This window comes from Apis laboriosa, unplaced genomic scaffold (genome assembly GCF_014066325.1).
Source record: "Apis laboriosa isolate Shangri-la unplaced genomic scaffold, ASM1406632v1 scaffold25_cov139, whole genome shotgun sequence".
NCBI classification, from domain to species: Eukaryota; Metazoa; Arthropoda; class Insecta; order Hymenoptera; family Apidae; genus Apis; species Apis laboriosa.
Genome location: NW_025222552.1, coordinates 150540 through 167781, shown reverse-complemented (window position 1 = coordinate 167781; position 17242 = coordinate 150540). Strand labels below are relative to the sequence as shown.

The 17242-nt window shown below is 36.6% G+C and overlaps 1 protein-coding gene across 3 annotated transcripts in view; it reads right to left on the bottom strand.

Moving 5' to 3' along the window:
* The window catches only part of LOC122713623 (zinc finger homeobox protein 4), a 308595-nt gene that overhangs the window by 284102 nt on the left and 7251 nt on the right, over positions 1 to 17242 (bottom strand). Inside the window, exons 1-2 of one of the 3 annotated variants that reach the window (XM_043934230.1) lie at positions 16943 to 16996; positions 5180 to 5247 (exon numbers count right to left, since the gene is read on the bottom strand). The gene's annotated coding sequence lies outside the window, so the exon portion shown is untranslated. Of the gene's footprint in view, positions 1 to 5179; positions 5248 to 16942; positions 16997 to 17242 lie in introns of those variants that run through there. The other 2 variants (XM_043934229.1, XM_043934233.1) reach the window with 2 other exon arrangements.

The window sequence follows — 17242 nt, the reverse complement described above, 5'->3', positions numbered from 1 at the left end:
CATTGACGGCGAAATATTCGAAAACTGGAGAGGCCGGGGAGGCCTGCACGCAGCCACGGATCGGACAATGGCCGACAATAGGATCGCATCCGATTTTTGCATGCCAATTTCGTGGCCGGTATTGTGCCGTAGACAATGCGCCAATAATTACGCTAAACGGCGACCATTCATACGCCCATTCGGCCGGATTCAAACCGCCTTTCCGTATCCATTATCGTCGCGCGGCGCAAATAATCGCTCCGATGCGCGCCGCTTCCATGTTTTCCTTCTTTTTTTTTTTTTTCTTTTTCTGCTTCCCTCTCTCCCTCCCTCCTCCTCTTAAACTGTGTAACGTGCTGCAGGTGGCAATCGATTATCGATCGATGATTGCAGATTCATCCGTTAACGAAATTTGGGAGAAGATTCTCGTGTTTCGTGAATACAAGGTGTTTGGAAGGATATTAGATTAATTGTTGAGTTTTTACGAGGAAGGAATTGAATTGGTGAAAAATTGTTTTGGTGAAAGATTTCAAGATGATTGAGAAATAAATTGATTTCGAATTATTTGAAGAGAGATGGAGAAGTTGATCGCTAAGATTGATTATTGAAAGAATTTAAATTTGAGATAAAGATTTAAAAAAAAAAAGAAATTGGTGTTATCTCATTGTTTAGAGGTTAATTAGCATTTTTAAAAAGGAAGGATACGAAAAAGTTATCAGAGCGGATATTTTTTTCGAATTATAACGAAAATAAAAATTGTTGGTGATGATAAAAAAGTTGTTGGCTATGATATCCCACATCATCGGTTATGAGTTTAATTATAAATCATTCTCTCGAGTCGAGTCATTACAACTAGGTTAGATTAGATTTGGTTATATCTTTGTATCGTGGTTGAGATAAAACGTAACATTTCATCCTTCCTCTTCTAACTTCATCGATTCCATTAAAGATATACATATACAAGCTCAATGAAGAAGTATATAATGTATATGCATAATTATTATTATCATTATGTATCGATACCTCGTGATCTCGGGAGTGGTTATGGCTTGTTATAAATAGCCATAACCATAACCATATTCATAATCATAATCGTCATTATAAAATCACCTATTAGCTGTTGACACGCTGAACCTCTTAGTCATTCCACGTTATGTATAACTTCACAAAGTGTAATCAACTTTTTTAATAATAATAAAAAAAAAAAAAAAGAAAAAAAGCAACCAAATATGTCGAGAGTGATTAAATTCGTGGATGCATATTCATTAAATATATTTTATCCTTTCATCAAGTTCATTAACGAGTTTAATTTGCGATCGTCCATTGAACGTCGTGTCCAATTATAATGTTTCGAATATTAAACACAATTCAATACTGTTTGTAACTTTTATACGTTATTAAATAACTAGGTACAAAATTGTAAGTGGCAAAATTAAAATTTTTAAAGGAAAAATCTTTCTTGCATGCCTGATGTCATATTTATTTATAAAATGTAGTAAATATATTAAAAATATATCAAATTTTAAGCTACACCATTTTGTACTTTAATTTTCCCATAATAAGCATATTTCTACCAATTCCAAAATTACAAGATAAAAAGAATCTATTAAAAAATTTTATGCATAACAAAATTAACCCCTTTATAATTGGCATATGAAGCTTTCCATTATTATAAAATTAAATAATATTTCTTAATCTTAAACGTTTCTTAATTTTTATTTTAAATCTCCAATTATAATGTTTCGAATATTACACAATTCGATACCCTTTGCAACTTTTACACGTTATTAAATAACTAGGTACAAAATTCTAAGTGGCAAAATTAAAATTTTTAAAGATCTTTCTTGCATGCCTGATGTCTTAATTTTTATAGCTGTTTCTTAATTTTCATTTTAAATCTTGAGGCATTGATAACTCCACTTACCTAAAATATCGTTACAAAATCGACACAATACGATAATACGATAATCCATCTTAATTCCAAACAAACAAATCGAAATAAACGAAACTCTCTCATTAAAAATTTTAACAATTCCGACCCATCTTTACAAGACGCCCCACGTTGAGCAAGAATCGAAATCTCAAAGGGAAACAGAAGCGTCACGTAACGAACGAATTTCCATGAAAAACTAGCGCGCGTTGGGAGGGCCCCCCGTCCCCCCACGTGCAAATCGGATTTCCTTTCGTTAGAGAATCTCCACGGTTCGGCCAACGATGTATCCCCCCGTCTCGCTTTCGCATCTCGTTATACGCCTCGAAAGAAAGTCGACAAACGAGAGAGCCGCGCGCGAGGCGAGAGAAAGAAGAAGAAGAAGAAGAAGAAGAGAGAGATCGCGAGGAAAAAGGAGGCTGGCGATCACTGGAGGGGGCACATCCCTCTTTGGCTCGTGGGAGGGGGAGGGGGAGGTGGTCAGAGGTGTGAGCCACGGTGCAAGGGCTAACTGCTCGTTTATTATGCATCGAAATGCCAGGAACGATGCCACGCGAGTGGACAGCACGTTGTAAACGGTCCGCAAAAATGAAGTAACGGCCTGAGCTGTTCTGAGTGATTCCGCGTCGCTTCGGGCTAAAACTGGCCCGAAAGGATGAGCAGGCCCTTCTTCGACAACCGAGAACCTTCCACCACCGTTGAATTCGACCCCTCATTTCTCTCTCGAATCTTATTTTCGTTTATTATCGATCGATTATTCCCCTTCTCCCTTAGGTTTAGGTTTATCTATTGATAGAGAGAAGAAGAGGTTATGAGAGGAAAGAGATAGGTGGATTAGTTGAAATTGATTGTTTTTTGAAACTCAGAAGTGAGATTGATCAGATCGATTATTGTGCAATCGTTTGCTTATGAAGTGAAGTTCTTCTTCGTGGTTTGGAGATGGTGGTTTTGGTTGTATGAAAGTATGATTTGATCGATTTGTGAGATATATGTTTGTAAAGATTGGTTTTATTTGAGTGAATTTAAATGTTTTTTAAATTGGAATTTTTTGCAACTTGACTTTGTAATATATTTAATAAATATTTTTAAATTATCTGCCATAAATAAATCGATATGAATGAATATTATAAAAATAGGATATAGATATAGTAAATTATAGAAAAGTGTAATATGTAATTCAAAGTAGTAATGTATAATCTTAATTCTAATAAAATTCCAATAGATATCTTGTTACTTTTAGAAACAACGTTTGTGAAAATTATTTTCAATTCTATTAATTTTGAAATAATTAAAATGAGACTAATATTTATATTTTTAGTTTAGTTATTATTTGGGAATTAAGATTTTTTCTTTATTGTATTTCTATGCACAAATACTTTATTTTAAGATATAAAATTTTTTCATAGAATTTCATAATTTCAATATATTTTTAAGGAAAATATTTTTGCATGATAATTGAAATCACAAGAATGAGATTTATGAAAATGTTTCTTTTTGTATACATTTTGCATTCCAAGTAAAGAACAGTTATTTATAAATTGTATTAAAATAATAAACGTAAATAAAAATAAGTTATGTAATGATGAAATGATATTAATAATATTCAATAATTATATAATAAGAAATTCATTGTAAATATCAGTTTCACGAACGATAATATACAAACTAGCCAAGAAAATGCAAGTACCTCAAATATACCTACATAATTAATAAAATTGATAGCTGTATCTCACCGTGCTCATAACAATATTTCAAATACTTCAACGTACCATACGATATTTTATGCAGATTACAGGTTTTGACTAGAAGGCTTTTTGCTTTCACGAACCGTAATACGTATCTTCCATTGTTAAATATTACAATATCGTGTGCTTAAACGAATTTCGTGTTGAAGAAGCAAAGAAACAATGGAAATCAATTTCGATGTTGTTTTCATCTTCCCCCCTCTCCCCCCTCCAGCAAAAAAAAAAAAGACAAAAAATAATTTTAAACCCTATTCGTAACGTTATTGCTCGACATAAAATTATTCAAATTTAGGAAACTACGTCCCGGAATAACCACTCCGCTATTTCTCGTATCGAATGAAATTAGAGCAAAATGAAATTACCGGTAAATGGTAACTCGTTTCAATATGGAAACGGCGCGCGCAGCGTTGTATCGTAAAACAGTAGTTCAAGGTTGCAATTTACCTCGAGCCACTAAACAACCATCCATCTTCCAAAACCTCGAACATACTGGCACCCTGAAGAAAGATCGAGCCAACTTTGATCCGCCATCGCGCTCGATAATTCTTTTTCCCGCCGAATAATTTCGAAAATCGAATTCCCTAGCCGGTTCGAACGTTTATCGAGGCCGAGGTTCTAGGGATTCCCTAACAACGTCAGCGAAATCCGAGACGGAGGAAGAGAGTATTTATATTCATGGAATGTTTTATCTTTGCTATTATTAACGTCATCGTTATATCCCGGATTGATCTTCCGCACGAAGCTCGGGCATGCAACGCAATGACATGGAACTTCATCGATTTCCAAGGGAGCGCGGGAAATTTGAACAAGCGACACAACAATCTGGTATTATAGAAATAAAACGGAGTTAAACTGGGATAAGGTGTGTCGTTCTTTACTTCGATTTCAGATTGAGTAATTATCTTGATGAATTGACGAATGGTGAATTCATTGAGGCCAGAGTACTAATTGAATCGAAAAAGTAAATTTAAAAGTTCGAATAAAGTTACTTTAAATAACTATTTTATATAAAATGCTTAAATAATGGTTATTCGATGCTTTGAATAATAAATTATCGGAGTCTTAACTTCAATCGTTAAAATTTTACGCATCTCTGATTAAGGCTCGTTTAAGAGATTGCTTAAATTTGTTATTCGAATTTAAGATATTTGAATTTTTAATTCCTTATTATTAAAAATTATTTTTGTTTTTCGCATTTCGATTGATTTATTTTTCATTGATATTAGAACATTTATAGTGTTTCCTTTAATATAAATTATAAGTTGATTAAATTGTAGATTTTTCTTTTACAATAGAATAATCAGATAAATAGCTAAAAAAAAAAATGTCAAGTCATTTTAGAAAAGTAGAATATAATAAATGATGGAACTTTGTACACAACTTCGTATCCTGAAAATTTTAAAGATCACTTTCACTCAAACGTAAGTAAGACAAGTAACACTTTGCTTTTATAAACACAAACTCACTTACATTAAATTCGAACGAATAATTAAGCATCTAATTATAATAATCTGAACTGTCTCACCGTTTCTGGAACTCCGCAATCTCTCTCGTTCCTTCCTCTCCTGTTACCATCACATTCCCTATGTAAATCTGAAACAGAGAGAAAAATTCGTTCGTTGTTAATCTCGCGAATACAAGTTATCTTCCATCGCATCAGACAAGGAAAACGCGATATAATATCGTCGATCATCGTCGTAGATTGGATCGAAGAGGCTGGAAACGCATCGGTCTCGTTAAGAAATGAATTCGCGACGCGTCACGAGCGAAGCAACGAAGGAGAGAAGGAGATCGATTCTCGATTACACGGGGGTTCGAGCGTGGACGTGCAAACAGGACTATACCAAGATCTAATTATCCCGTTGCTCGTCGATAAAAACAATATTAATTTTCCTCCATGCGAGGAATAAACAACACGTCAAGATCTATAAGGTGTATCAAAATTAGAAATGATATAAATTAACCAACTTGATTTGAAACTTCAATTTATGTAAATTGAGTCATTCGAATTCGAGTAACATAATTTCAAATTTACACAAATTTAAAGTATTTAAATTATTGTGTTCTATTTGTACCGAAGTATTTAATTTCAGATTTATATTCACACAAAAATATTTGAATTAATGTGATTAAGAAGATATTTTTTAAAGTGTTATTTATATTATTTGAATTAAATATTAAAGTTTTATTCAAATAATTAGTTATTGTTAGATAAATTTAATATGATTACAATTTTTGAGAGATGCCAATATTTATACAATTCAAGAATAATTTAGTAAATCAAGTAATGTAAATTTCTTATTCTTCACTTTTTCTCATTAGAGTTTCTAAGAGTTTCATTTCATAAACTAAAAAGACTAAGATAATACTCATATTTAACTCGAATCCTAAATTTTTAAAATAAATTTAATCAAACTGTGCCATAAAATCCACAATTTAGAATTTTATCTCTACACTCTAATATTATTCATTTCCAAAAGAAAAAATTCGAAAAAAATGAAACCAATCTCCAATCACTTTCGAAGCAAATGTGAACTATGTTACAACTTTCAATAAGAATGTAAACATGGAAGCTCAATAAAAAATCAATTGACGCAAGTAAAGCGTGGAAAAAATTACAAATAATGAATAGCTCGTTCAATCGAATTCTGATTACAGCTTTTCTTCCAGTGGAGTGGGAAATTCACTCTATAAACACCCGGTATAAAATGGCGGAGCACCGCGATATCGGTAATTCAAGCGGCGTTTGCTCGTTGAGCGATATTCTATAATTAGTATCGGACAGGGGAATTTTTATTTTCGTTTAAACTTGAACGTCCTTGCCTGATGGCCCAACGTCATGGATTCGAATATTTCTTTTTTTTTTTTTTTTTTTCGAACGAGGCGGCAGATTTCTCGACCGTCTCCTCCTCCTCCTCTCTTGATAATAATTATTACAGTCGAAGTCTTATTTTTTTTCACCGTCCCTATCGTCCTGGGTGAGTATTTGGATGACCGATACGCATGCTAATTCGAAGTTTTTCAAAGTCGAGAAAAATATGGATTATAAATAAATTGGAGAAACGGAGAGGCGACCACCACCTGACGCCTTCTTTTTATTCGAGAATTCTGACGGATGGATCTTTCAGTTTGCTTCGTGGAGATTTCACATTTGGTGAAATCTTTTTTTTGTATAATTTTAGTAACAAGGTATAATGTTTAACTTTTCGAAGAAATCAGATCGATCAGATGGAGTCAAGATAGAGATTAATAAAATATGAATCTTGTGAATACAATTATGCAACATTATGCAGTTAATAATTAATAAGGAATTTTTGAATTATATTCCAATTAACTGGTCACGTGATTTTCAATAAAAATAACTTGTTCGTTGATTAATTTTAATATATAATATAACGAATATAACGAAACATTTAATATTGTTCTTTGGTTTTTCTAATCTTGTCGAAATTTCGATTTTTATATCAATGTAAAGTACCTACATCTTCATAAATACATCTTAATATTTTTATTTTCCATTTCTTTTACGATAAAATCGATATCTAAAAAGACTTGAAAATCTCAAAGAATTCTCTTGCAACAAGCGGCCACGATCTCTTAATAGTATCGCATTATTCATACGTATATTTCCGTACAACGATCAAATTTATAATCGTTCCAGGATCAAAATATCAAAAAAGAAGAAAGAAAGAAAGAAAGAAAGAAAAGAAAAAAGAAAAGACGATGGTAACTACGTCTGTAAAACCTGTTAGTAGTAGTTGTTCACCGTGTAACGACCGATGATTATTTTCGTTATTTTTCGCAAACGTCCACGACTAATAGCTCGTGACTGGAAATCTCAAAAAGCGTCCATAAATCCGGCCGGATTTTGTTTTCACGATTTAGTGACCGCTATTTTTAATTCATCCCGCGTAATTTCGAGAGCTTCAGCCTTGAGTGGCTCGATGAGATTCATGCTCTGCTAACCGGGCCCCGGTCGAAAACTATTCTCTATGTATTATACAAGCTCATACATTTTCATTTTGAGGACGTGCGTCGAAAATGAAACAACGCTCGTTCTACGAAGCAGTATGGTTAACCCGTGACACACCGGCTTCTTCATCGTCCTCTTCTTCTTCTTCTTCTTCTTCGAGGATCGGTGGCAAGTATCGGTCACTCGAATTTGGAATAACGAACAAGAGATGAAATTATCAATTTTTGGATTTCTTTATTCGTTTCTGCCCTTATGTTATTATTTATCGTTTCTTCATCCATGAGGGTAAAAGAATTTATTCACAACGTGATACAATAAAAAAATAATTTTAAGAATTTCGCAAAGATTTTTAGTTTCAAATTTTGACACTCGTATCTTTAGAATCGGATCAATGCTTTCACCTTTCGATTTATACATAAGTCGAGTTATTCGTAGAAATTATTCAAAAGTAAATTTTGATAATTCTCAACACAGATATAGAAATTATTTTATAGAAATATTTAATATAAAATTTCTCAATTCGATATAAATTGTCAAACATTTACATGGGCGTATCCCAGTTTTATATTTTATATAAAATATATCTTATATATCTCCGCGAGAAAATTTTTTTAAAAATAAAGAAAGCATCGCGATATTTTTGAGCAGCGCAGTGTATACAGAAATAAGTTGGAAAAATAAGACAAACGAGAAAAGGTGCGAGACGCGTTGGCTAAAGAGAAAAGAAGAAAGAAAGAGAGAAAGAAAGAGAGAAACGGCAAGCAATGTCTCTTTGGAGTAGCGGTTACTACGCTACTTTAGTTAATTAGAGGCAAAATAAGACAAGGTCTAAAAGTAAGACTCGCAGATTCTTCTTCTCTTCGTCCGCCATCCGCTCTCTCTCTCTCTCTCCCTCTTTCCACCATCTTTTTTCTCTCTCCCCCCCTTTTAAGCGCCCACCTTTCCTCCCTCTCGCGCTTCCCTCACTTATTCGTGTTTCCCTTGTGTTTGTTTAATCAGACGCCGGACTCAGTCTTCATTACTAGCACTAATTTATCTGCCTTGTCGTCCAACTCTCTCCAACCGTCTCGCTACGGATCCTCGTGTATACACGAGGTATGTAAGAGAAAACAGTGGCGTAACGAAATAACCGGGAGCCTTTCGTTTCTGTTCAACGCGAAACCGAGATGTTTTATTGTCCTCGTTCCGTGTGTAATTCGACGTAATCCTCCTCGAGCCCGAGTTTCAATGCTTTCTTCCGCCCCTTCCTTCTTTTCTTTTTTTTTTTTTTTTTTTTTTTATTTTTTCGAGCGTCATACAGTTTCAGTTTAATTTACGTGCAATCTCGGTGCATTAATCAGCTTTGTGTCACCGATTCGAGAAAGGACGAATTGGAAACGTTCAATTTATCCTTGAATTTCGTTAATGGAAATTATATAATGATATTCTTTGATCCATCAAAAGCTTCGTTTATCAAGCATAAACAAAATTTATAAAATTAATTAGAAAATTATTAAAATGAATGTATTCATTTACTTATATCTGTGGATACAATTTATAAATATTTGTAAAAACTCATCGAGAGAAAACTCTAATTGTGCTTTGCATCACAATTTCCTCTTCAAAATCTTCGTCAAACACAAATCACTTTCCCTCGTCCATACGAGAAAAAATATTTCCCTTTCATTCGTACACTTATATCCAATCTGTGGATATATAAATATCTGTAAATATATATGGATTTATAAATATCTGTAATTTATAAATATCTGTAATTCCAAAAACTCATCGAAAGAAAACTCCAATTTGCATCCCAATTTCCTCTTCAAAATCTTCGTCAAACACAAATCACTTTCCCTCGTCCATACGAGAAAAAATATTTCCCTTTCATTCGTACACTTATATCCAATCTGTGGATATATAAATATCTGTAAATATATATGGATTTATAAATATCTGTAATTCCAAAAACTCATCGAAAGAAAACTCCAATTTGCATCACAATTTCCTCTTCAAAATCTTCGTCAAACACAAATCACTTTCCCTCGTCCATACGAGGAAAAACATTTCCCTTTCGAGATGGTTGGAGAACTTTAGATTGGGCAAATGCTCGAAAGAGATTCGAGAGATATTGGAATGGATCGATTCGAATGCGAAATCTCGGGGAGGAAGAAATTAACGTGCGCGTTAAATTAACTCTTCGTCGAATGGAGCCTCTGTAACGCGTCTCCGCCGTGCAAGGGACAAAAGGAGGTTCGATAGAAAAATAAGAAGGAAGAAGAAGAAGAAGAAGAAGAAGAAGGGGGAGGGCTTCTGGATATCGACGGCAATATTCGTTAAGTCCCGCTAAGACCCTGTATGCGGTGTAGTTGGTTCATTCGGATTGCCAAGTCTCTTTTCTGTCTTCCTTTCGCCCCTTGATTTCCAACCACCCACCCCCTTTCTTATCTTTGGCCGAACGAACGAACGGCCAGCGGGGGTGGGTCGTGGCCATCGTTCCGTCCTTCTCATCCACGCGACACAGACTTTTGGGGGGATGCCTCTATGCCGAAGGATCAGCGTGTCAATAAGGTGTTTGTTTAATTTGCGGATTTGTCTGCTCGCGTCTTCGGCGCCCAGTGTCTCTCAACTTGTTTGCTCGACATCAGTATGGAAAAATGTAAGAGGAAGTAATTTGGATCCTGGGATTGGACGATATATTAATTTCTGAGGAATTTTAGGCGGTTAAATATTAATATTCGTCCATGTTTATAACGCGTAATTATTCTATATTTATTATATATTTCACGAATCTTATAATCTCTGATAAGCACAGAAATCTTGAGAATAATTATAACAATTATCGATATTAATATTTAAATTATTGGAATCATGATATTCATAATCGAGAAGGAAAAGATAAATAAATCTCCTTACTAATAACCACTTATGATGTATAGAATCAAGATTTTACAAAATTTTGGAAAATCTTTTGGTAAAACTTTTAAACGTGATACGAAAAACTCTAATTAACAACCATTGCTACGACCTATAATCCTTCGAAATCCAACTTCTTATAATCCATCCCTTTGTTACCGAATCTATACTTTAACAAGCAGAAGAAGACCACTGTTAGAATTCATGGACGAAGAAAAAAAAAAGGAAATTCTGATTCACTATGGATACCGAAATATTTGCACGGTTGATGGTGGAGGGGACGTCACGTAAGTCAACGCGATTATGAGAAAGCAGTCAACGTCATTTCACTCGATTCCCATGCACATAAATACACGGAGCGGAACCAGCTGTCCGCCACAATGTGGAAGATCCTTCGATGAGACGAACAATTACATAAGGGATTTCTCCTCTCCGTTTGCCAGCAGGGGGAGGGAAGGAAGAAGAGAGGGGGAGGGGCAAGCTTTCGCCTCATTAAGCCCTTCTTTCCGCCAAATAAATGAAGAAACTGGGAAGGAATTTCAGGCCACGGCGTATGAAAAGGGACAGCTATTAAAACGCATGAGAAGCACATTTTCATTTGCTTGGAAACAAAATTCAAACGCCGAGGCGCGAAGGATCGTGTAACAATGGTTACTCTTTGAACGTGTAGAAGAGTTTGTTGCCACTGCTTTATTAATCGCGGGTATGGTACGGATAGGTTGAAGGAGGATCGAAAAATAGGAATGATATTTCATATGGAGGAAAATGAAATTAATTTTATATAATAAATAGATCGGTAAAGATAAACCGGTTGGGATGATATTTTATGAGAAATTAATTGTATAAAATAAATGAGTTGAAGTATTACATAGATCCTCATCGAGGATCAAGCATACAACAATAGTGATATCTATTAATTGTTAAAATCAATGATAAAATTCAAAATCTATTAAACAAATAAGATTCATTAAAATGAATCGATATCACGATGTGCTATTCGGATTCTATATCTAATCTGGTTCGAATAATAATTTCCTTAACCTTCGTTTATAATCATTGAACTATCCGAACTGTCAACGTAAAAAAAAAAAAAAATGATTACTCATCAAAGTTTAAAAGATCGTGGAAGAAAAAAAAAAAAAGATTTTCATACATTTTATACTCAACAGAAAGGTCACGTGTAAAGAATATAATCGTCGATTAAACGCCGATGGCGTAGCATTTAAAGCGATGGAATAAATCCCCTCCCCTCCCCCTCCTCCCCATCCTATCGAGATTACACACGCTCTCTCTTCCTCTCGGAACTCTGGGAAATAGGGGGTCGTTATTGCAGCGCGATGTAACGGCCATGAAGGTCATTGTTCAACCGTTTTTAGGGGTTCGAGCAATGACCAGTTCCGGCGCGCATGAGAACGGGCTGAAACAAAAGCTGGCAAACCTGTTGGAAACAATCGCTCACCCCTGGCCGAGGGAGCTTATAACGGAAGGGGATGAACAGTTGGGTGACTTTTTTTCTTGCCTAAGAGGAGTTGCCATTGTGCGACACTCGCAACATGTGTGCCTCCGTGTCGTCACGATCAGATCGTTGCCGATCATCCTTCCACTGTGCTCCATCCATGATTTTCAAAGGTGCAGCTTTATTTTACTCCTTTATTACGGAACCAGCCAACCATCACGTGAAATATCGTCCTTACGGATGAATCGACCATTTTCGATCGGCAAGATAATTAAAAAAGATCGTAACGAATTTCGGTCGTTCTTTTTTCGAGTTTAGAATAGAATATAATTTAAAGAATTATATTTCGAAGAATTATATATTGTGTATTAACCGACGTTGATTATTCTTGCACGTGTACACGAAGTGTATTGTAAACATTAAAGAAATAATAAATAGAAAATTCCTTAAGAAGTGAATAATATTTTCCAACCATGCAACGTTACGTTTAATCCACTAGAGTGTCCATCCTCCTCCATCCTCCGTTTTTCACCCTATCCCAAGTCTCATCCACCTTCGATTCCTTCTTTACACGTTCCCTCCGTATTTCCCTCATTTTCCGTCTTCTTACACAATCCTCGGCTTTCCCTCTTACAGAATGAAGGTTGGCAAGGGTGTGAGACGACGGCGAAGGCGAGCATGAAGGCAGAGAGGGGCCAGTCCAGAAGTAGGAGTAGGTAAGCTGCTCGTGTAGAGGATGGGGGTTGGAGGAGGGGAGGGGAGGGGTTGGTCAGTGCTCCTTACTTAGAGGGTGGCGAGTCTGTTCTTAATTAACGCTCGCCTCTTTTGCTGCACACCCCCTCGCCACCGTGGCACCGTAATGAGGCTCTTCCAGTGTGTGTACGTGTATTACACACCTATGTACACGTAAGTGTCGGCTGGGAGCCAGTGTGGGTGACCTAGATGAGACGCGCCCCCGTCTAACTAATTCTTTTCTTCCGCGCTGACCACTAAAGTAAGTAGATGGCCGTGTACGAGGCAACCGACGTCTGTGTGTGTGTGTGTGTATGTGTGTGTGTGTGTGCACGCCACTTCCACACGAGGTATTCGTGCCGATTCCACACCACCGCCCCTGGAACACGCGCGTATGTGTGTGTGCGTGTGTACACATGGTGGGATATATGCTCGGCCATATTCCTTCGCTGAACCATAGCTAGCCTAGGCTAGCTACCACTCGTGGAACTTGCCCGTTACCCTGCGAGAGTTACGCGAACGTAAACACACCGAGGCTGTAGCTTCCGCGCGTTAAAGTGTATCAGAATGGCTTTTGCGCCCCGCCATTGTGTTTCGTGCATTAGCACCGTCGGATCGAATGTCACCGAGAGACCTTGCTTTTGCGCAGCTTTACCGAACAACGGTAAAGCGGTATCGCAATTTGCAATCGATCGCCCGTTCCCTTTTCACCTCGCCAACCTGCTTTTTCCTTTACCCCCTTCGTAGAGTTCGTCCGTCGCGATTCAACCTTGTATCCAAGAGTATACGTATGAATGTGAACCTTCATCGAATCTTGGAAAGTCTCTTTCGTCTCTTTCGAAAGGGGAATGTATCGTTGTTCAAGCAAATTTTCTTCAAATGTTGCGTTTATTACGAATATTCGATGAATTTTGTCGAATACGATTTCTATAGTATCATAAGCAATTCATCGATTCTCTTTAACGATTGGATATGACAGATATGTCATGTCCGAACTCACGTACGCTCTCTAGCGGTAGAAATTGAAACTGAGGCCTTAGGTAAAGATAGTACAACGTTGAACTACTAAAACAAATTTTCTTCAAATGTTGCATTCATTATGAATACGAATATAAAACGTATCACAAGCGATTCATCGATTCTCTTTACAATTGTATATGACAGATATGCCTGAACTCACGTACGCTCTCTAGCGGTAGAAATTGAAACTGAGGTAAAGATAGTACAACGTTGAACTACTAAAGCAAATTTTCTTCAAATGTTGTTTATTACGAATATTCGACGAATTTTGTTGAATATAAAACGTATCACAAGCGATTCATCGATTCTCTTTAACGATTGGATATGACAAATGTCATGTCCGAACTCACGTACGCTCTCTAGCGGTAGAAATTGAAACTGAGGCCTTAGGTAAAGATAGTACAGCATAGAAATATTAAATTTATATCGTTTACGAATATTATAAATAAACGTTTTGAATTCTCGTGGAAACAGGAAAACTAAACGTGGGAAAGTATATCTCTTATTTGCATGGCGTCGCATCCTAAACCATAAAATGATCGGTTTCGCTAGCTTAAAGACGAGCGTTCGCCTTAAAGAAGAGGGGGGAAAAAAAAAGGCAGGTGGACGATCGACGGGCCCATTCTTCAGTCACATCCTGGGCCGGTCCCACCTCCGCCTTCCGCCTCCTCCCTACCCACCCCTCGGCCAGCCGGCCACGGCGTGGATAACAGCAATTAACCCTTCCCCGTTAATAGAGACGATTGTGATTAATTATCGGATTTAATGACCGGCTACTTGTACTTGTAAATATAGGGATGGGGGACGCGCGCATGTGGGTACACCGTAAAAATTAGAGACCATGATTCCTCAGGGTGCTCCTCCTTCTGCTAGAACCGATCTTCCTCCTCCACCCCTCGCGCCTACTTCCACCTCGTCCTCGTGTGTCACCGGTAAGGCGTGCGCCAGAGAGAAACGGCCCTGTCACACTCCGCTGATCTTTTAACCGGCAATCAACCAGACTTGTGGGACTGTTCACCTTCGCATCGTAACGAAACCTAACCTAAACGACTACCGATTCTTCGAAAGAGAATATATTAGATTGATATTCTAAGAGTTATCTCGTAAAATCTTTTAAAGTGGAAATGTTTTTTTGTCTTGTAGAAACTGATTTGAAGTTAAGATGTGTTTGTAATGAGTGCATCGACGTTATTCATATTGAAATGATTAGCACGTCAACAGATGTGTTATCCAATGAATATTCTACGAGTTATTTTTGAGCGATTTTATTCGATTCTTTTAGTACAGTATAAGTTATGTAAACGATTGAAATATCATCATGAATCAAAATAAAGATACAGAAAAATGGGTATGCGAATGACTAGCCTGATAAATTATTCGTTTATTAATTCCACAATATAAAATAATATCAACCATTTTAATAAAAATTCCTAAACATCACAATCAGTTTAAAAATAAATAAATTATAACAAACTATAAAACACACCTAACTTACTAACTTCTCTGTCAACTGATTCAATATTTATCGAAACTATCATCTGTAAAATAATTAACAACCAATGCCATTTCCAAATTCCAGAGAGTCGTGCGACGTCCAACAAGATCTTCGCCGACGTATTCGTATAATTTAATCGTTGATTTGATGGATGGATTTAAAACTTCGGATCATCGTTCGAGGAAAGCGAAAAACGGTTTTACGGCTGGAAGTCTCGAAACAAGCGCAAACTGTAATAAGAATACGGGGCCGTGAAGGCTTGAAATATCTCATTGGTTAACATTGTTCGCAAGAAAGATCGCAGTCAGCCTGTGCCACCACTTTTATATGCTATTTTCAACGATTCGTTAACTGGTGGAAAACTAGAGATATTATAAACATACAAAGTGTGCGAGTTGTGGAATTGAATCACGGCCAAATTACCGTATTGACTAATCGCGAACAGGCGTATTACAGGCGGGACGAATAGTACACAGGATATTTCGTTTAAATTGCACGCAATGCATTATTCCAACTGTGTGTATTATACCGTGAAGATCGGACCAACTGGCGAATATTTAAGTATTGTGCATGCACACGAGACGCCGGCGTGGGAGAGCGTGAGCTCACGTGCCGAAATTAACTTTGGTCTCTTGGCATTTAAAAATAATTGGTAATTATTGGCATTATTAATAGTTTCCCTCTGGCTCGAACGCGTACAAGTTTGCAAACGCGGCTGCATGAAAACGCTTCTCGCCGCGGAACGTGTTTTTAAAACAGGGTGGGGAATGCTTTTGTGCCGATCTCGATTCCGATCGATCGGCAATATGCCGATATTGTAGTCGATGATTTCAGAAATAATTTCGATCGTTGCAATTAAAGTGGATTAAAGTAGATGGCGAATATTACCAGAATAATTTTCAGATTTCCATTTCCATTAAATTCTCATTCTCTCAAAAACGAATGAAAACTCTTACAGATACTAAATATAACAATTATTGAATACGTGGAAATTATATTGTTTAAATTTAAATTATTTAAGGAAACAAAATTTCGAAAAAATGTAGAAAAAAATGATTTTTAACCAAGGATAAAATGCTTATTTAATAAGGGGAGAATTCAATTCTAAAAACTCTACTTCACAAAGGAATAAAATAGCTCCTCCACCTGGGAACGCAATCAATTCGATGAAAGAAGCTCGAGCAACGTGCTTTCCTTTTTTTCCTTCGTCGAAGAACCGGACTCGTTCATCGAAGTATCGATTGGTTCGTATAATAATTACCTCCCCTGCATTAGGGGTGACTACCCCCACCACAACCCTAAACGAGACTCGCTGCCTTATATTAAACTAGCTACCCCGACGAGGGGTGAGTGAACACTATAGCGTACACCGGGACGGGAGCAGCTGTTACATTCTTTGAATCCTTTCGAGTCACGTTAATTAATTATTTATCCGTCACGTAAATAACCATCGTCCACATTTCGCTCGATACGTCAACTTTTCATAGAAACTGAATCCATACCTTCTAAGAAACTTGTCGTACACCTCTATTCCATCCCTGTTTCTTAACCATTCTCGAAACACGACCCCCTTTTCTTTTTATAGTCACACCCTTCTCTCTTTCCACCCTCAAAATATATTTCTATTCCCAAAAATGAATTGAGAATATTAAAAAAAGATACTCAAATTCTCATACACCTATATATATATATATATATAAATACTTTGAGACCTAACCTTACAATAATTTCTGACTAAAAACCTTCATCCGCGAATAATCCACTCGAAAACATCGCGAGGAGCCACTCTTATCTATTATTCAAGATTAACAATTAGTCAGCCAGGTTTACAGCTTGAATAATTAACCGAACGAAGTGGAGCAAAACGGTTGCGATTCTCTCTCTCTTTCCGAAGTGTTGCACGCGTTGCAACACGTTGGCCGCGAAGCAAACGGGAAGCAACACGAGAGAAACGGCTTTTGCACAAGCTCTTCTCTCTCACGGATATACTACCGTGAAACGCACCCGCGCTTTCGCC